The following is a 20,301-nucleotide window of genomic DNA, read 5'->3' as shown; positions in this document are numbered from 1 at the left end:
ACCTTAAATCTGGGTAGTTGAAACCCGTGGAATGGGTACCATGCAATATGACTTCAAAGCGTCTTCATTTGCTCACCGAATCTCTCCAATCCTATCACTGCTGCGTTTATGCCCCTGTACACATGCTTGATTCTCTTTCGGAGACCTAGCAATCCATAGGTTTTAAGATACTTACTAGTCAGGTACATTCTTAGGCGTTTAATATGGGGAGTTGAGTCCATTTCGTTGAGCAAGGAGTAGCTCTTGTCTATTCCATATTTGGCTTAAGGAACTTTATCTGTGCTCATTTCAATCTCTGGTTTTATGCAGCACCCCAACTCACCTTTCCCCTTAAGCAAGCATAAGTTGGTTTTCTAAATTTGAGACCCTGTTCTGTTTTGGAATTCAGTTCCTGTGTAGCCAAGTTACATTCCGTGTATTAGTGATATCTTATGATGTTTCTTTTTCTGTGTGACTTATTTCAGTTAGAATCATCGTACCTGAATCCACTCATTATGCTGCTACGGGCCTGATGACATAGATTTCATTGCTGAGTGATACTGCATTGTACGTAAGTACCACAAGTTTTTTATCCATTTTTCACTTTCTGTGATATTGAACTTGTACGGTAAACGAGGTTCTTGTAAACAGAGGCGTCCCAAACTTTGGGGTGGCTGTGTCTTTTTGATTTTAATTTCCCTAAGCTATAGGACCATAAGTGGAAGTGCCCTAGGCTCTGTTGCTTTGTTTTTTAGATGTTTCAGGAAACACCATACACTTCTCCCGAGTGTCTGTTGGCAATTTACATCCCGCCCATCAGCATAACAAGGCTCCCAGTTCTCCATGGCCTGTCCTGCCTTTCTGGATTTTACACTTTTTTCAGATGGCCCTTTTGACCGGGGGGAAGTGAGACTTCATTGTAGTGCAGATTTCCTTTGCAAGTTTGCTTGGTTGGCCAAAAAGGGCGTATGCGTTTTTTCCTGAATATATTCAGGAAAAAACGCATACGCCCTTTTTGGCCAAGTGCATCATTGTGGACGTTCTGCCTCTTTTCCTATGCTTTCAATGCAATTCCAGTCTACCTCCTGAAATCGGTTTCCTGCAATTCTGCCCCGCTTTCAAGTCCTCTTGGCAGCCTTACTTCAGTATATTTTTGGACGATAGCTGTCATTTATAACTCTGCAGGTTTGTGAATTACAGTGCCCCTGAGCTCCTTTCTTCAACTCGCTTTCTTGTGACCTGGCCGCAACACCGCAGGATGGCTTCAGGCCCTAATCTGGTTCCGGCACGGCACGCTGAGCCTTTGGTTAATTCCTCTTCCTGGTGGGAAATGAGAGTTAAATTTGCCCGTCCACACACCTCCAGCTAGTCTCTCATTGGTTCTCGCTATTCCTGTTCATCTTCCGCAGAAATTGCAAACTGGGCCAAACAGGAGGTTAAAGGGACTGACTCTCCAAGTCGGGAGAGTGTTAGTAAAGCGTCTGGAATGTTGCACCCGAGTACCAGGGTACGAAAACTGAGACATATTTGAACACGTCTCCCGATCACATAGTTGATCATGCTCTAGGTTCCACATGCATGTTTTAGCTGAAGGAAGAATACCTTAAACCTGGAGAGTTGAGACCCGTGGAATGGGTACCATGCAATATGACTTCAAAGGGTCTTCATTTGCTCACCGAACCTCTCCAATCCTATCACTGGTGCGTTTATGCCCCTGTAAACATGCTTCATTCTCTTTCAGAGACATAGCAATCCATAGGTTTTAAGATACTTACTAGTCAGGTACGTTCTTAGGCGTTTAATATGCGGTGTTGAGTCCTTTTCGTTGAGCAAGGAGTAGCTCTTGTCTATTCCATATTTGGCTTAAGGAACTTTATCTGTGCTCATTTCAATCTCTGGTTTTATGCAGCACCCCAACTCACCTTTCCCCTTAAGCAAGCATAAGTTGGTTTTCTAAATTTGAGACCCTGTTCTGTTCTGTAATTCATTTCCTGTGTAGCCAAGTCTACATTCCGTGTATTACTGATATCTTATGATGTTTCTTTTTCTGTGTGACTTATTTCAGTTAGAATCATCATACCTGAATCCACTCATTGTGCTGCTAAGGGCCTGATGACATAGATTTCATTGCTGAGTGATATTGCTTTGTAAGTAAATACCACAAGTTCTTTATCCATTTTTCACTTTCTGTGATATTGAACTTGTACGGTAAACGAGGTTCTTGTAAACAGAGGCGTCCCAAACTTTGGGGTGGCTGTGTCTTTTTGATTTTAATTTCCCTAAGCTATAGGACCATAAGTGGAAGTGCCCTAGGCTCTGTTGCTTTGTTTTTTAGATGTTTCAGGAAACACCATACACTTCTCCCGAGTGTCTGTTGGCAATTTACATCCCACCCATCAGCATAACAAGGCTCCCAGTTCTCCATGGCCTGTCCTGCCTTTCTGGATTCTACACTTTTTTCAGATGGCCCTTTTGACCGGGGAGAAGTGAGACTTCATTGTAGTGCAGATTTCCTTTGCAAGCTTGCTTGGTTGGCCAAAAAGGGCGTATGCGTTTTTTCCTGAATATATTCAGGAAAAAACGCATACGCCCTTTTTGGCCAAGTGCATCATTGTGGACGTTCTGCCTCTTTTCCTATGCTTTCAATGCAATTCCAGTCTACCTCCTGAAATCGGTTTCCTGCAATTCTGCCCCGCTTTCAAGTCCTCTTGGCAGCCTTACTTCAGTATATTTTTGGACGATAGCTGTCATTTATAACTCTGCAGGTTTGTGAATTACAGTGCCCCTGAGCTTCTTTCTTCAACTCGCTTTCTTGTGACCTGGCCGGAACACCGCATGATGGCTTCAGGCCCTAATCTGGTTCCGGCACGGCATGCTGAGCCTTTGGTTATTTCCTCTTCCTGGTGGGAAATGAGAGTTAAATTTGCCCGTCCACACACCTACAGCTAGTCTCTCATTGGTTCTCGCTATTCCTGTTCATCTTCCGCAAAATTGCAAACTGCGCCAAACAGGAGGTTAAAGGCGCTGACTCTCCAAGTGGGGAGAGTGTTAGTAAAGCGTCTGGAATGTTGCACCCGAGTACCAGGGGAGGAAACCTGAGACATATTTGAACATGTCTCCCGTTCACACGGTTGATCATACTCTGGGTTCCACATGCATGTTTTAGCTGAAGGAAGAATACCTTAAACCTGGAGACTTGAGACCCGTGGAATGGGTACCATGCAATATGACTTCAAAGGGTCTTCATTTGCTCACCGAACCTCTCCAATCCTATCACTGCTGCGTTTATGCCCCTGTACACACGCTTGATTCTCTTTCAGAGACATAGCAATCCATAGGTTTTAAGATACTTACTAGTCAGGTACATTCTTAGGCGTTTAATATGGGGTGTTGAGTCCATTTCCTTGAGCAAGGAATAGCTCTTGTCTATTCCATATTTGGCTTAAGGAACTTTATCTGTGCTCATTTCAATCTCTGGTTTTATGCAGCACCCCAACTCACCTTTCCCCTTAAGCAAGCATAAGTTGGTTTTCTAAATTTGAGACCCTGTTCTGTTCTGTAATTCAGTTCCTGTGTAGCCAAGTTTACATTCCGTGTATTACTGATACCTTATGATGTTTCTTTTTCTGTGTGACTTATTTCAGTTAGAATCATCGTACCTGAATCCACTCATTGTGCTGCTAAAGGCCTGATGACATAGATTTCATTGCTGAGTGATATTGCTTTGTAAGTAAATACCACAACTTCTTTATCCATTTTTCACTTTCTGCGATGTTGAACTTGTACTGTAAACGAGGTTCTTGTAAACAGAGCCGTTCCAAACTTTGGGGTGGCTGTGTCTTTTTGATTTTAATTTCCCTAAGCTATAGGACCATAAGTGGAAGTGCCCTAGACTCTGTTGCTTTGTTTTTTAGATGTTTCAGGAAACACCATACACTTCTCCCGAGTGTCTGTTGGCAATTTACATCCCGCCCATCAGCATAACAAGGCTCCCAGTTCTCCATGGCCTGTCCTGCCTTTCTGGATTTTACACTTTTTTCAGATGGCCCTTTTGACCGGGGGGAAGTGAGACTTCATTGTAGTGCAGATTTCCTTTGCAAGCTTGCTTGGTTGGCCAAAAAGGGCGTATGCGTTTTTTCCTGAATATATTCAGGAAAAAACGCATACGCCCTTTTTGGCCAAGTGCATCATTGTGGACGTTCTGCCTCTTTTCCTATGCTTTCAATGCAATTCCAGTCTACCTCCTGAAATCGGTTTCCTGCAATTCTGCCCCGCTTTCAAGTCCTCTTGGCAGCCTTACTTCAGTATATTTTTGGACGATAGCTGTCATTTATAACTCTGCAGGTTTGTGAATTACAGTGCCCCTGAGCTCCTTTCTTCAAATCGCTTTCTTGTGAGCTGGCCGCAACACCGCAGGATAGCTTCAGGCCCTAATCTGGTTCCGGCACGGCACGCTGAGCCTTTGGTTAATTCCTTTTCCTGGTGGGAAATGAGAGTTAAATTTGCCCGTTCAGACACCTCCAGCTAGTCTCTCATTGGTTCTCCCTATTCCTGTTCATCTTCCGCAGAAATTGCAAACTGGGCCAAACAGGAGGTTAAAGGCATTGACTGTCCAAGTGGGGAGAGTGTTAGTAAAGCGTCTGGAATGTTGCACCCGAGTACCAGGGGAGGAAAACTGAGACATATTTGAACACATCTCCCGTTCACACGGTTGATCATACTCTGGGTTCCACATGCATGTTTTAGCTGAAGGAAGAATACCTTAAACCTGGAGAGTTGAGACCCGTCGAATGGATACCATGCAATATGACTTCAAAGGGTCTTCATTTGCTCACCGAACCTCTCCAATCCTATCACTGCTGCGTTTATGCCCCTGTACACATGCTTGATTCTCTTTTGGAGACATAGCAATCCATAGGTTTTAAGATACTTACTAGTCAGGTACATTCTTAGGCGTTTAATATGCGGTGTTGAGTCCATTTCGTTGAGCAAGGAGTAGCTCTTGTCTATTCCATATTTGGCTTAAGGAACTTTATCTGTGCTCATTTCAATCTCTGCTTTTATGCAGCACCCCAACTCACCTTTCCCCTTAAGCAAGCATAAGTTGGTTTTCTAAATTTGAGACCCTGTTCTGTTTTGGAATTCAGTTCCTGTGTAGCCAAGTTACATTCCGTGTATTAGTGATATCTTATGATGTTTCTTTTTCTGTGTGACTTATTTCAGTTAGAATCATCATACCTGAATCCACTCATTATGCTGCTACGGGCCTGATGACATAGATTTCATTGCTGAGTGATACTGCATTGTACGTAAGTACCACAAGTTTTTTATCCATTTTTCACTTTCTGTGATATTGAACTTGTACGGTAAACGAGGTTCTTGTAAACAGAGGCGTCCCAAACTTTGGGGTGGCTGTGTCTTTTTGATTTTAATTTCCCTAAGCTATAGGACCATAAGTGGAAGTGCCCTAGGCTCTGTTGCTTTGTTTTTTAGATGTTTCAGGAAACACCATACACTTCTCCCGAGTGTCTGTTGGCAATTTACATCCCGCCCATCAGCATAACAAGGCTCCCAGTTCTCCATGGCCTGTCCTGCCTTTCTGGATTTTACACTTTTTTAGATGGCCCGTTTGACCGGGGGGAAGTGAGACTTCATTGTAGTGCAGATTTCCTTTGCAAGCTTGCTTGGTTGGCCAAAAAGGGCGTATGCGTTTTTTCCTGAATATATTCAGGAAAAAACGCATACGCCCTTTTTGGCCAAGTGCATCATTGTGGACGTTCTGCCTCTTTTCCTATGCTTTCAATGCAATTCCAGTCTACCTCCTGAAATCGGTTTCCTGCAATTCTGCCCCGCTTTCAAGTCCTCTTGGCAGCCTTACTTCAGTATATTTTTGGACGATAGCTGTCATTTATAACTCTGCAAGTTAGTGAATTACAGTGCCCCTGAGCTTCTTTCTTCAACTCGCTTTCTTGTGACCTGGCCGGAACACCGCATGATGGCTTCAGGCCCTAATCTGGTTCCGGCACGGCATGCTGAGCCTTTGGTTATTTCCTCTTCCTGGTGGGAAATGAGAGTTAAATTTGCCCGTCCAGACACCTCCAGCTAGTCTCTCATTGGTTCTCGCTATTCTTGTTCATCTTCCGCAGAAATTGCAAACTGGGCCAAACAGGAGGTTAAAGGCGCTGACTCTCCAAGTGGGGAGAGTGTTAGTAAAGCGTCTGGAATGTTGCACCCGAGTACCAGGGGAGGAAACCTGAGACATATTTGAACACGTCTCCCGTTCACACGGTTGATCATACTCTGGGTTCCACATGCATGTTTTAGCTGAAGGAAGAATACCTTAAACCTGGAGACTTGAGACCCATGAAATGGGTACCATACAATATGATTTCAAAGGGTCTTCATTTGCTCACCGAACCTCTCCAATCCTATCACTGCTGCGTTTATGCCCCTGTACACACGCTTGATTCTCTTTCGGAGACATAGCAATCCATAGGTTTTAAGATACTTACTAGTCAGGTACATTCTTAGGCGTTTAATATGCGGTGTTGAGTCCTTTTCGTTGAGCAAGGAGTAGCTCTTGTCTATTCCATATTTGGCTTAAGGAACTTTATCTGTGCTCATTTCAATCTCTGGTTTTATGCAGCACCCCAACTCACCTTTCCCCTTAAGCAAGCATAAGTTGGTTTTCTAAATTTGAGACCCTGTTCTGTTTTGGAATTCAGATTCTGTGTAGCCAAGTTTACATTCCATGTATTAGTGATATCTTATGATGTTTCTTTTTCTGTGTGACTTATTTCAGTTAGAATCATCGTACCTGAATCCACTCATTATGCTGCTACGGGCCTGATGACATAGATTTCATTGCTGAGTGATACTGCATTGTACGTAAGTACCACAAGTTCTTTATCCATTTCTCACTTTCTGTGATATTGAACTTGTACAGTAAACGAGGTTCTTGTAAACAGAGGCGTCCCAAACTTTGGGGTGGCTTTGTCTTTTTGATTTTAATTTCCCTAAGCTATAGGACCATAAGTGGAAGTGCCCTAGGCTCTGCTGCTTTGTTTTTTAGATGTTTCAGGAAACACCATACACTTCTCCCCAGTGTCTGTTGGCAATTTACATCCCGCCCATCAGCATAACAAGGCTCCCAGTTCTCCATGGCCTGTCCTGCCTTTCTGGATTCTACACTTTTTTCAGATGGCCCTTTTGACCGGGGGGAAGTGAGACTTCATTGTAGTGCAGATTTCCTTTGCAAGTTTGCTTGGTTGGCCAAAAAGGGCGTATGCGTTTTTTCCTGAATATATTCAGGAAAAAACGCATACGCCCTTTTTGGCCAAGTGCATCATTGTGGACGTTCTGCCTCTTTTCCTATGCTTTCAATGCAATTCCAGTCTACCTCCTGAAATCGGTTTCCTGCAATTCTGCCCCGCTTTCAAGTCCTCTTGGCAGCCTTACTTCAGTATATTTTTGGACGATAGCTGTCATTTATAACTCTGCAGGTTTGTGAATTACAGTGCCCCAGAGCTCCTTTCTTCAACTCGCTTTCTTGTGACCTGGCCGGGACACACATGATGGCTTCAGGCACTAATCTGGTTCCGGCACGGCATGCTGAGCCTTTGGTTATTTCCTCTTCAGGGTGGGAAATGAGAGTTAAATTTGCCCGTCCAGACACCTCCAGCTAGTCTCTCATTGGTTCTCCCTATTCCTGTTCATCTTCCGCAGAAATTGCAAACTGGGTCAAACAGGAGGTTAAAGGCGCTGACTCTCCAAGTCGGGAGAGTGTTAGTAAAGCGTCTGGAATGTTGCACCCGAGTACCAGGGCAGGAAACCTGAGACATATTTGAACACGTCTCCCGTTCACACGGTTGATCATACTCTGGGTTCCACATGCATGTTTTAGCTGAAGGAAGAATACCTTAAACCTGGAGACTTGAGACCCATGAAATGGGTACCATGCAATATGATTTCAAAGGGTCTTCATTTGCTCACCGAACCTCTCCAATCCTATCACTGCTGCGTTTATGCCCCTGTACACATGCTTGATTCTCTTTCGGAGACATAGCAATCCATAGGTTTTAAGATACTTACTAGTCAGGTACATTCTTAGGCGTTTAATATGCGGTGTTGAGTCCATTTCGTTGAGCAAGGAGTAGCTCTTGTCTATTCCATATTTGGCTTAAGGAACTTTATCTGTGCTCATTTCAATCTCTGGTTTTATGCAGCACCCCAACTCACCTTTCCCCTTAAGCAAGCATAAGTTGGTTTTCTAAATTTGAGACCCTGTTCTGTTTTGGAATTCAGTTCCTGTGTAGCCAAGTTTACATTCCGTGTATTACTGATATCTTATGATGTTTCTTTTTCTGTGTGACTTATTTCAGTTAGAATCATCATACCTGAATCCACTCACTGTGCTGCTAACGGCCTGATGACATAGATTTCATTGCTGAGTGATATTGCTTTGTAAGTAAATACCACAACTTCTTTATCCATTTTTCACTTTCTGCGATGTTGAACTTGTACTGTAAACGAGGTTCTTGTAAACAGAGCCATCCCAAACTTTGGGGTGGCTGTGTCTTTTTGATTTTAATTTCCCTAAGCTATAGGACCATAATTGGAAGTGCCCTAGGCTCTGTTGCTTTGTTTTTTAGATGTTTCAGGAAACACCATACACTTCTCCCAGGTGTCTGTTGGCAATTTACATCCTGCCCATCAGCATAACAAGGCTCCCAGGTCTCCATGGTCATTTCTGCCTTTCTGGGTTTTACACTTTTTTCAGATGGCCCTTTTACCGCGGGGAAGTGAGACTTCATTGTAGTGCAGATTTCCTTTGCAAGCTTGCTTGGTTGGCCAAAATATTCATATGCGTTTTTTCCTGAATATATTCAGGAAAAAACGCATACGCCCTTTTTGTCCAAGTGCATCATTGTGGACGTTCCGCCTCTTTTCCTATGCTTTCAATGCAATTCCAGTCTACCTCCTGAAATCGGTTTCCTGCAATTGTGCCCCGCTTTCAAGTCCACTTGGCAGCCTTACTTCAGTATATTTTTGGACGATAGCTGTCATTTATAACTCTGCAGGTTTGTGAATTACAGTGCCCCTGAGCTCCTTTCTTCAACTCGCTTTCTTGTGAGCTGGCCACAACACCGCAGGATGGCTTCAGGCCCTAATCTGGTTCCGGCACGGCATGCTGAGCCTTTGGTTATTTCCTCTTCCTGGTTGGGAAATGAGAGTTAAATTTGCATGTCCAGACACCTCCAGCTAGTCTGTCATTGGTTCTCCCTATTCCTGTTCATCTTCCACAGAAATTGCAAACTGGGCCAAACAGGAGGTTAAAGGCACTGACTCTCCAAGTTGGGAGAGTGTTAGTAAAGCGTCTGGAATGTTGCACCCGAGTACCAGGGGAGGAAAACTGAGACATATTTGAACACGTCTCCCAATCACACAATTGATCATAATCTAGGTTCCACATGCATGTTTTAGCTGAAGGAAGAATACCTTAAACCTGGGTAGTTGAAACCCGTGGAATGGGTACCATGCAATATGACTTCAAAGGGTCTTCATTTGCTCACCGAACCTCTCCAATCCTATCACTGCTGCGTTTATGCCCCTGTACACATGCTTGATTCTCTTTCGGAGACATAGTAATCCATAGGTTTTAAGATACTTACTAGTCAGGTACATTCTTAGGCGTTTAATATGGGGTGTTGAGTCCATTTCGTTGAGCAAGGAGTAGCTCTTGTCTATTCCATATTTGGCTTAAGGAACTTTATCTGTGCTCATTTCAATCTCTGGTTTTATGCAGCACCCCAACTCACCTTTCCCCTTAAGCAAGCATAAGTTGGTTTTCTAAATTGGAGACCCGGTTCTGTTCTGTAATTCAGTTCCTGTGTAGCCAAGTTTACATTCCGTGTATTAGTGATATCTTATGATGTTTCTTTTTCTGTGTGACTTATTTCAGTTAGAATCATCGTACCTGAATCCACTCATTATGCTGCTACGGGCCTGATGACATAGATTTCATTGCTGAGTGATGCTGCATTGTACGTAAGTACCACAAGTTCTTTATCCATTTTTCACTTTCTGTGATATTGAACTTGTACGGTAAACGAGGTTCTTGTAAACAGAGGCGTCCCAAACTTTGGGGTGGCTGTGTCTTTTTGATTTTAATTTCCCTAAGCGATAGGACCATAAGTGGAAGTGCCCTAGGCTCTGTTGCTTTGTTTTTTAGATGTTTCAGGAAACACCATACACTTCTCCCGAGTGTCTGTTGGCAATTTACATCCCGCCCATCAGCATAACAAGGCTCCCAGTTCTCCATGGCCTGTCCTGCCTTTCTGGATTTTACACTTTTTTCAGATGGCCCTTTTGACCGGGGGGAAGTGAGACTTCATTGTAGTGCAGATTTCCTTTGCAAGCTTGCTTGGTTGGCCAAAAAGCGCGTATGCGTTTTTTCCTGAATATATTCAGGAAAAAACGCATACGCCCTTTTTGGCCAAGTGCATCGTTGTGGACGTTCTGCCTCTTTTCCTATGCTTTCAATGCAATTCCAGTCTACCTCCTGAAATCGGTTTCCTGCAATTGTGCCCTGCTTTCAAGTCCACTTGGCAGCCTTACTTCAGTATATTTTTGGACGATAGCTGTCATTTATAACTCTGCAGGTTTGTGAATTACAGTGCCCCTGAGCTCCTTTCTTCAACTCGCTTTCTTTTGAGCTGGCCGCAACACCGCAGGATGGCTTCAGGCCCTAATCTGGTTCTGGCACGGCATGCTGAGCCTTTGGTTATTTCCTCTTCCTGGTGGGAAATGAGAGTTAAATTTTCATGTCCAGACACCTCCAGCTAGTCTGTCATTGGTTCTCCCTATTCCTGTTCATCTTCCACAGAAATTGCAAACTGGGCCAATCAGGAGGTTAAAGGCGCTGACTCTCCAAGTGGGGAGATTGTTAGTAAAGCGTCTGGAATGTTGCACCCGAGTACCAGGGGAGGAAAACTGAGACATATTTGAACACGTCTCCCAATCACACAGTTGATCATACTCTAGGTTCCACATGCATGTTTTAGCTGAAGGAAGAATACCTTAAACCTGGGTAGTTGAGACCCGTGAAATGGATACCATGCAATATGACTTCAAAGGGTCTTCATTTGCTCACCGAACCTCTCCAATCCTATCACTGCTGCGTTTATGCCCCTGTACACACGCTTGATTCTCTTTTGGAGACATAGCAATCCATAGGTTTTAAGATACTTACTAGTCGGGTACATTCTTAGGCGTTTAATATGGGGTGTTGAGTCCATTTCATTGAGCAAGGAGTAGCTCTTGTCTATTACATATTTGGCTTAAGGAACTTTATCTTTGCTCATTTCAATCTCTGGTTTTATGCAGCACCCCAACTCACCTTTCCCCTTAAGCAAGCATAAGGTGGTTTTCTAAATTTGAGACCCTGTTCTGTTTTGGAATTCAGTTCCTGTGTAGCCAAGTTTACATTCCGTGTATTAGTGATATCTTATGATGTTTCTTTTTCTGTGTGACTTATTTCAGTTAGAATCATCGTACCTGAATCCACTCATTATGCTGCTACGGGCCTGATGACATAGATTTCATTGCTGAGTGATACTGCATTGTACGTAAGTACCACAAGTTGTTTATCCATTTTTTACTTTCTGTGATATTGAACTTGTACGGTAAACGAGGTTCTTGTAAACAGAGGCGTCCCAAACTTTGGGGTGGCTGTGTCTTTTTGATTTTAATTTCCCTAAGCTATAGGACCATAAGTGGAAGTGCCCTAGGCTCTGTTGCTTTGTTTTTTAGATGTTTCAGGAAACACCATACACTTCTCCCGAGTGTCTGTTGGCAATTTACATCCCGCCCATCAGCATAACAAGGCTCCCAGTTCTCCATGGCCTGTCCTGCCTTTCTGGATTTTACACTTTTTTCAGATGGCCCTTTTGACCGGGGGGAAGTGAGACTTCATTGTAGTGCAGATTTCCTTTGCAAGCTTGCTTGGTTGGCCAAAAAGGGCGTATGCGTTTTTTCCTGAATATATTCAGGAAAAAACGCATATGCCCTTTTTGGCCAAGTGCATCATTGTGGACGTTCTGCCTCTTTTCCTATGCTTTCAATGCAATTCCAGTCTACCTCCTGAAATCGGTTTCCTGCAATTCTGCCCCGCTTTCAAGTCCTCTTGGCAGCCTTACTTCAGTATATTTTTGGACGATAGCTGTCATTTATAACTCTGCAGGTTTGTGAATTACAGTGCCCCTGAGCTCCTTTCTTCAACTCGCTTTCTTGTGACCTGGCCGCAACACCGCAGGATGGCTTCAGGCCCTAATCTGGTTCCGGCAGGGCACGCTGAGCCTTTGGTTAATTCCTCTTCCTGGTGGGAAATGAGTTAAATTTGCCCGTCCAGACACCTCCAGCTAGTCTCTCATTGGTTCTCGCTATTCCTGTTCATCTTCCGCAGAAATTGCAAACTGGGCCAAACAGGAGGTTAAAGGGACTGACTCTCCAAGTCGGGAGAGTGTTAGTAAAGCGTCTGGAATGTTGCACCCGAGTACCAGGGTACGAAAACTGAGACATATTTGTACACGTCTCCCGATCACATGGTTGATCATACTCTAGGTTCCACATGCATGTTTTAGCTGAAGGAAGAATACCTTAAACCTGGAGAGTTGAGACCCGTGGAATGGGTACCATGCAATATGACTTCAAAGGGTCTTCATTTGCTCACCGATCATCTCCAATCCTATCACTGCTGCGTTTATGCCCCTGTACACATGCTTGATTCTCTTTCGGAGACATAGCAATCCATAGGTTTTAAGATACTTACTAGTCAGGTACATACTTAGGCATTTAATATGCAGTGTTGAGTCCATTTCGTTGAGCAAGGAATAGCTCTTGTGTATACCATATTTGGCTTAAGGAACTTTATCTGTGCTCATTTCAATCTCTGGTTTTATGCAGCACCCCAACTCACCTTTCCCCTAAGCAAGCATAAGTTGGTTTTCTAAATTTAAGACCCTGTTCTGTTCTGTAATTCAGTTCCTGTGTAGCCAAGTTTACATTCCGTGTATTAGTGATATCTTATGATGTTTCTTTTTCTGTGTGACTTATTTCAGTTAGAATCATCATACCTGAATCCACTCATTACGCTGCTACGGGCCTGATGACATATATTTCATTGCTGAGTGATATTGCTTTGTAAGTAAATACCACAAGTTCTTTATCTATTTTTCACTTTCTGCGATGTTGAACTTGTACTGTAAACGAGCTTCTTTTAAACAGAGGCGTACCAAACTTTGGGGTGGCTGTGTCTTTTTGATTTTAATTTCCCTAAGCTATAGGACCATAAGTGGAAGTGCCCTAGGCTCTGTTGCTTTGTTTTTTAGATGTTTCAGGAAACACCATAGGCTTCTCCCCAGTGTCTGTTGGCAATTTACATCCCGCCCATCAGCATAACAAGGCTCCCAGTTCTCCATGGCCTGTCCTGCCTTTCTGCATTTTACACTTTTTTCAGATGGCCCTTTTGACCGGGGGGAAGTGAGACTTCATTGTAGTGCAGATTTCCTTTGCAAGCTTGCTTGGTTGGCCAAAAAGGGCGTATGCGTTTTTTCCTGAATATATTCAGGAAAAAACGCATACGCCCTTTTTGGCCAAGTGCATCATTGTGGACGTTCTGCCTCTTTTCCTATGCTTTCAATGCAATTCCAGTCTACCTCCTGAAATCGGTTTCCTGCAATTCTGCCCTGCTTTCAAGTCCTCTTGGCAGCCTTACTTCAGTATATTTTTGGACGATAGCTGTCATTTATAACTCTGCAGGTTTGTGAATTACAGTGCCCCTGAGCTTCTTTCTTCAACTCGCTTTCTTGTGACCTGGCCGCAACACCGCAGGATGGCTTCAGGCCCTAATCTGGTTCCGGCAAGGCACGCTGAGCCTTCGGTTAATTCCTCTTCCTGGTAGGAAATGAGAGTTAAATTTGCCCGTCCAGACACCTCCAGCTTGTCTCTCATTGGTTCTCGCTATTCCTGTTCATCTTCCGCAGAAATTGCAAACTGGGCCAAACAGGAGGTTAAAGGGACTGACTCTCCAAGTCGGGAGAGTGTTAGTAAAGCGTCTGGAATGTTGCACCCGAGTACCAGGGTACGAAAACTGAGACATATTTGAACACGTCTCCCGATCACATGGTTGATCATACTCTAGGTTCCACATGCATGTTTTAGCTGAAGGAAGAATACCTTAAAACTGGGTAGTTGAAACCCGTGGAATGGGTACCATGCAATATGACTTCAAAGGGTCTTCATTTGCTCACCGAATCTCTCCAATCCTATCACTGCTGCGTTTATTCCCCTGTACACACGCTTGATTCTCTTTTGGAGACATAGCAATCCATAGGTTTTAAGATACTTACTAGTCAGGTACATTCTTAGGAGTTTAATATTGGGTGTTGAGTCCTTTTCGTTGAGCAAGTAGTAGTTCTTGTCTATTCCATATTTGGCTTAAGGAACTTTATCTGTGCTCATTTCAATCTCTGGTTTTATGCAGCACCCCAACTCACCTTTCCCCTTAAGCAAGCATAAGTTGGTTTTCTAAATTTGAGACACTGTTCTGTTCTGTAATTCAGTTCCTGTGTAGCCAAGTTTACATTCCGTGTATTACTGATATCTTATGATGTTTCTTTTTCTGTGTGACTTATTTCCGTTAGAATCATCATACCTGAATCCACTCATTGTGCTGCGAAGGTCCTGATGACATAGATTTCATTGCTGAGTGATATTGCTTTGTAAGTAAATACCACAAGTTCTTTATCCATTTTTCACTTTCTGCGATGTTGAACTTGTACTGTAAACGAGGTTCTTGTAAACAGAGCTGTTCCAAATTTTGGGGTGGCTGTGTCTTTTTGATTTTAATTTCCCTAAGCTATAGGACCATAAGTGGAAGTGCCTTAGGCTCTGTTGCTTTGTTTTTTAGAAGTTTCAGGAAACACCATACACTTCTCCCGAGTGTCTGTTGGCAATTCACATCCCGCCCATCAGCATAACAAGGCTCCAAGTTCTCCATGGCCTGTCCTGCCTTTCTGGATTTTACACTTTTTTCAGATGGCCCTTTTGACCAGGGGGAAGTGAGACTTCATTGTAGTGCAGATTTCCTTTGCAAGCTTGCTTGGCTGGCCAAAAAGGGCATATGCGTTTTTTCCTGAATATATTCAGGAAAAAACGCATACGCCCTTTTGGTCAAGTGCATCATTGTGGACGTTCTGCCTCTTTTCCTATGTTTTCAATGCAATTCCAGTCTACCTTCTGAAATCGGTTTCTTGCAATTCTGCCCTGCTTTCAAGTCCTCTTGGCAGCCTTACTTCAGTATATTTTTGGATGATAGCTGTCATTTATAACTCTGCAGGTTTGTGAATTACAGTGCCCCTGAGCTCTTTTCTTCAACTCGCTTTCTTGTGACCTGGCCGCAACACCGCAGGATGGCTTCAGGCCCTAATCTGGTTCTGGCACGGTACGCTGAGCCTTTTGTTAATTCCTCTTCCTGGTAGGAAATGAGAGTTAAATTTGCCCGTCCAGACACCTCCATCTTGTCTCTCATTGGTTCTCCATATTCCTGTTCATCTTCCGCAGAAACTGCAAACTGGGCCAAACAGGAGGTTAAAGGGACTGTCTCTCCAAGTCGGGAGAGTGTTAGTAAAGCGTGTGGAATTTTGCACACGGTTACCAGGGTACGAAAACTGAGACATATTTGAACACGTCTCCCGATCACATGGTTGATCATACTCTAGGTTCCACATGCATGTTTTAGCTGAAGGAAGAATACCTTAAACCTGGAGAGTTGAGACCCGTGGAATGGGTACCATGCAATATGACTTCAAAGGGTCTTCATTTGCTCACCGAACCTCTCCAATCCTATCACTGCTGCGTTTATGCCCCTGTACGCACGCTTGATTCTCTTTTGGAGACATAGCAATCCATGGGTTTTAAGATACTTACTAGTCGGGTACATTCTTAGGTGTTTAATATGGGGTGTTGAGTCCATTTCATTGACAAAGGAGTAGCTCTTGTCTATTCCATATTTGGCTTAAGGAACTTTATCTGTGCTCATTTCAATCTCTGGTTTTATGCAGCACCCCAACTCACCTTTCCCCTTAAGCAAGCATAAGGTGGTTTTCTAAATTTGAGACCCTGTTCTGTTTTGGAATTCAGTTCCTGTGTAGCCAAGTTTACATTCCGTGTATTAGTGATATCTTATGATGTTTCTTTTTCTGTGTGACTTATTTCAGTTAGAATCATCGTACCTGACTCCACTCATTATGCTGCTACGGGCCTGATGACATAGATTTCATTGCTGAGTGATACTGCATTGTACGTAAGTACCACAAGTTCTTTATCCATTTTTCACTTTCTGTGATATTGAACTTGTACGGTAAACGAGGTTCTTGTAAACAGAGGCGTCCCAAACTTTGGGGTGGCAGTGTCTTTTTGATTTTAATTTCCCTAAGCTATAGGACCATAAGTGGAAGTGCCCTAGGCTCTGTTGCTTTGTTTTTTAGATGTTTCAGGAAACACCATACACTTCTCCCGAGTGTCTGTTGGCAATTTACATCCCGCCCATCAGCATAACAAGGCTCCCAGTTCTCCATGGCCTGTCCTGCCTTTCTGGATTTTACACTTTTTTCAGATGGCCCTTTTGACCGGGGGGAAGTGAGACTTCATTGTAGTGCAGATTTCCTTTGCAAGCTTGCTTGGTTGGCCAAAAAGGGCGTATGCGTTTTTTCCTGAATATATTCAGGAAAAAACGCATACGCCCTTTTTGGCCAAGTGCATCATTGTGGACGTTCTGCCTCTTTTCCTATGATTTCAGTGCAATTCCAGTCTACCTCCTGAAATCGGTTTCCTGCAATTCTGCCCCGCTTTCAAGTCCTCTTGGCAGCCTTACTTCAGTATATTTTTGGACGATAGCTGTCATTTATAACTCTGCAGGTTTCTGCATTACAGTGCCCCTGAGCTCCTTTCTTCAACTCGCTTTCTTGTGACATGGCCGCAACACCGCAGGATGGCTTCAGGCCCTAATCTGGTTCCGGCACGGCATGCTGAGCCTTTGGTTATTTCCTCTTCCTGGTGGGAAATGAGAGTTAAATTTGCATGTCCAGACACCTCCAGCTAGTCTCTCATTGGTTCTCCCTATTCCTGTTCATCTTCCGCAGAAATTGCAAACTGGGCCAAACAGGAGGTTAAAGGGACTGAGTCTCCAAGTCGGTAGAGTGTTAGTAAAGCGTCTGGAATGTTGCACCCAAGTACCAGGGGAGGAAAACTGAGACATATTTGAACACGTCTCCCGTTCACACGGTTGATCATACTCTAGGTTCTGCATGCATGTTTTAGCTGAAGGAAGAATACCTTAAACCTGGAGAGTTGAGACCCGTGGAATGGGTACCATGCAATATAACTTCAAAGGGTCTTCATTTGCTCACCGAACCTCTCCAATCCTATCACTGCTGCGTTTATGCCCCTGTACACACGCTTGATTCTCTTTTGGAGACATAGCAATCCATAGGTTTTAAGATACTTACTAGTCAGGTACATTCTTAGGCGTTTAATATGGGGTGTTGAGTCCATTTCGTTGAGCAAGGAGTAGCTCTTGTCTATTCCATATTTGGCTTAAGGAACTTTATCTGTGCTCATTTCAATCTCTGGTTTTATGCAGCACCCCAACTCACCTTTCCCCTTAAGCAAGCATAAGTTGGTTTTCTAAATTTGAGACCCTGTTCTCTTTTGGAATTCAGTTCCTGTGTAGCCAAGTTTACATTCTGTGTATTAGTGATATCCTATGATGTTTCTTTTTCTGTGTGACTTATTTCAGTTAGAATCATTGTACCTGAATCCACTCATTATGCTGCTACGGGCCTGATGACATAGATTTCATTGCTGAGTGATGCTGCATTGTACGTAAGTACCACAAGTTCTTTATCCATTTTTCACTTTCTGTGATATTGAACTTGTACGGTAAACGAGGTTCTTGTAAACAGAGGCGTCCCAAACTTTGGGGTGGCTGTGTCTTTTTGATTTTAATTTCCCTAAGCTATAGGACCATAAGTGGAAGTGCCCTAGGCTCTGTTGCTTTGTTGTTTAGATGTTTCAGGAAACACCATACACTTCTCCCGAGTGTCTGTTGGCAATTTACATCCCGCCCATCAGCATAACAAGGCTCCCAGTTCTCCATGGCCTGTCCAGCCTTTCTGGATTTTACACTTTTTTCAGATGGTCCTTTTGACCGGGGGGAAGTGAGACTTCATTGTAGTGCAGATTTCCTTTGCAAGTTTGCTTGGTTGGCCAAAAACAGCGTATGCGTTTTTTCCTGAATATATTCAGGAAAAAACGCATACGCCCTTTTTGGCCAAGTGCATCATTGTGGACGTTCTGCCTCTTTTCCTATGCTTTCAATGCAATTCCAGTCTACCTCCTGAAATCGGTTTCCTGCAATTCTGCCCCGCTTTCAAGTCCTCTTGGCAGCCTTACTTCAGTATATTTTTGGATGATAGCTGTCATTTATAACTCTGCAGGTTTGTGAATTACAGTGCCCCTGAGCTCCTTTCTTCAACTCGCTTTCTTTTGACCTGGCCGCAACACCGCAGGATGGCTTCAGGCCCTTATTTGGTTCTAGCCCGGCACGCTGAGCCTTTGGTTAATTCCTCTTCCTGGTAGGAAATGAGAGTTAAATTTGCCCGTCCAGACAACTCCAGCTATTCTCTCATTGGTTCTCGCTATTCCTGTTGATCTTCCGCAGAAATTGCAAACTGGGCGAAACAGGAGGTTAAAGGTACTGACTCTCCAAGTCGGGAGAGTGTTAGTAAAGCGTCTGGAATGTTGCACCCGAGTACCAGGGTACGAAAACTGAGACATATTTGAACACGTCTCCCGATCACATGGTTAATCATACTCTAGGTTCCACATGCATGTTTTAGCTGAAGGAAGAATACCTTAAAACTGGTTAGTTGAAACCCGTGGAATGGGTACCATGCAATATGACTACAAAGGGCCTTCATTTGCTCACCGAATCTCTCCAATCCTATCACTGCTGTGTTTATGCCACTGTACACATGCTTGATTCCCTTTCGGAGACATAGCAATCCATAGGTTTTAAGATACTTACTAGTCAAGTACATTCTTAGGCGTTTAATATGGGGTGTTGAGTCCTTTTCGTTGAGCAAGGAGTAGCTCTTGTCTATTCCATATTTGGCTTAAGGAACTTTATCTGTGCTTATTTCAATCTCTGGTTTTATGCAGCACCCCAACTCACCTTTCCCCTTAAGCAAGCATAAGTTGGTTTTCTAAATTTGAGACCCTGTTCTGTTTTGTAATTCAGTTCCTGTGTAGCCAAGTTTACATTCCGTGTATTACTGATATCTTATGATGTTTCTTTTTCTGTGTGACTTATTTCTGTTAGAATCATCATACCTGAATCCACTCATTGTGATGCTAAGGGCCTGATGACATAGATTTCATTGCTGAGTGATATTGCTTTGTAAGTAAATACCACAAGTTCTTTATCCATTTTTCACTTTCTGCGATGTTGAACTTGTACTGTAAACGAGGTTCTTGTAAACAGAGCTGTTCCAAATTTTGGGGTGGCTGTGTCTTTTTGATTTTAATTTCCCTAAGCTATAGGACCATAAGTGGAAGTGCCTTAGGCTCTGTTGCTTTGTTTTTTAGAAGTTTCAGGAAACACCATACACTTCTCCCGAGTGTCTGTTGGCAATTTACATCCCGCCCATCAGCATAACAAGGCTCCCAGTTCTCCATGGCCTGTCCTGCCTTTCTGGATTTTACACTTTTTTCAGATGGCCCTTTTGACCGGGGGGAAGTGAGACTTCATTGTAGTGCAGATTTCCTTTGCAAGCTTGCTTGGTTGGCCAAAAAGGGCGTATGCGTTTTTTCCTGAATATATTCAGGAAAAAACGCATACGCCCTTTTGGTCAAGTGCATCATTGTGGACGTTCTGCCTCTTTTCCTATGCTTTCAATGCAATTCCAGTCTACCTTCTGAAATCGGTTTCCTGCAATTCTGCCCCGCTTTCAAGTCCTCTTGGCAGCCTTACTTCAGTATATTTTTGGATGATAGCTGTCATTTATAACTCTGCAGGTTTGTGAATTACAGTGCCCCTGAGCTCTTTTCTTCAACTCGCTTTCTTGTGACCTGGGCGCAACACCGCAGGATGGCTTCAGGCCCTAATCTGGTTCTGGCACGGCACGCTGAGCCTTTTGTTAATTCCTCTTCCTGGTAGGAAATGAGAGATAAATTTGCCCGTCCAGACACCTCCATCTTGTC

The 20,301-nt window shown here is 43.6% G+C and overlaps 1 long non-coding RNA gene across 7 annotated transcripts in view; it reads left to right on the top strand.

The window, feature by feature from the left end:
- Positions 1-19,420: 19,420 nt before the first annotated feature.
- Positions 19,421-20,301, top strand: part of LOC307181100 — a 732,180-nt gene continuing 731,299 nt past the window's right edge. For all 7 annotated transcript variants that reach the window (XR_013825897.1, XR_013825898.1, XR_013825899.1 and 4 more), the window contains exon 1: positions 19,421-19,502. This is a non-coding gene — a long non-coding RNA (uncharacterized lncRNA). The remainder of the gene's footprint in view (positions 19,503-20,301) is intronic.

This window comes from Stenella coeruleoalba (genome assembly GCF_951394435.1).
Source record: "Stenella coeruleoalba genome assembly, contig: scaffold_67, whole genome shotgun sequence".
Classification (NCBI taxonomy): domain Eukaryota; kingdom Metazoa; phylum Chordata; class Mammalia; order Artiodactyla; family Delphinidae; genus Stenella; species Stenella coeruleoalba.
The sequence above is the reverse complement of the archived record's forward strand: the minus strand, read 5'-3'. Positions and strand labels throughout refer to the sequence as shown.